The sequence below is a fragment of the Mus pahari genome, chromosome 4 (assembly GCF_900095145.1).
Source record: "Mus pahari chromosome 4, PAHARI_EIJ_v1.1, whole genome shotgun sequence".
Taxonomy (NCBI): domain Eukaryota; kingdom Metazoa; phylum Chordata; class Mammalia; order Rodentia; family Muridae; genus Mus; species Mus pahari.
This window is the reverse complement of record NC_034593.1, coordinates 21,457,343-21,458,448: the sequence shown is the minus strand read 5'-3', so window position 1 is coordinate 21,458,448 and position 1,106 is coordinate 21,457,343.

The following is a 1,106-nucleotide window of genomic DNA, read 5'->3' as shown; positions in this document are numbered from 1 at the left end:
TTTTTTTTTTTTTTCTTTGTACCCTGAATTCATATATTGAAAGTTCAAGTTTTCATTTTCCGGTATATTTAATGTGATAAATTAAAATTTGTCAAAACGTAATTATTTCCATTCTTTCAAACTCTATTTATTTTGTAACTCAGATCGGTGTAATCTAACTTGTATCATAACAGAAACATAAGGGGAAAGCTACCATGCTTTGATCACAGGTTGTAGAGTGTGTCAAAACACTATGCTTCTTAGTTTTATGATCTATATAGTTCATATGAACTATCAATGATTTCACATTTTTTCTATTTTGAGATTTTTTTTAATTAAATTTTATTGCATTATGATGAGAAGAGATACATAATTTTAATTTACCTGAATTTGTTAACATTTAGAAACATATTTTGAGTAAATAGACTTAACATCACATTCTTCTTTTCCTTTTGTACCCCAACTCCTTCCAGAGACCTCCCTTCCATACCTGCCATACCTTTAATTTTTTATCATATTCTTTAAAATTTGTAAAATATTATGACAATAAAAATGAGTATTATAAAAGTTGTATAATATAAAACAATCAATTGATCACTCTTATGTAGATGCTTGTCTACAGCAATTCTGAAAGTACATATGTTTTTCTCAATATAAATTTTAAATAATTCCAAATATATTAGATGTATATTTTAAACTAATATATTACTACTGGTGTTTTTAATGAACATAAATAGATAAAGTCTTTTGTTTCTTTGTTTGTTTTGTTTTTAGAACATGCTAACCACCAGTTGAGTCAGCACCATTTGTTGAAAATGCTGTCTAATTTCCACTGGATGGTTTTAGCTCCTTTCTGAAATATCAAGTGCCCATAGGTGTATGGGTTCATTTCTGGGTCTTCAGTTCTATTCCATTGATCTACCTGTCTGTCACTGTACCAGTATCATGCAATTTTTAATACAATTGCTCTAGGTCAGGGATCATGATTCTACCAAAGGTTCTTTTATTGTTGAGAATAGTTTTTGCTATCCCAGGTTTTTTTTGTTATTCCAGATGAATTTACAAATTGCCCTTTCTAACTCTGTGAAAAATTGAATTGGAATTTTGATGGGGATTGCATTGAATCT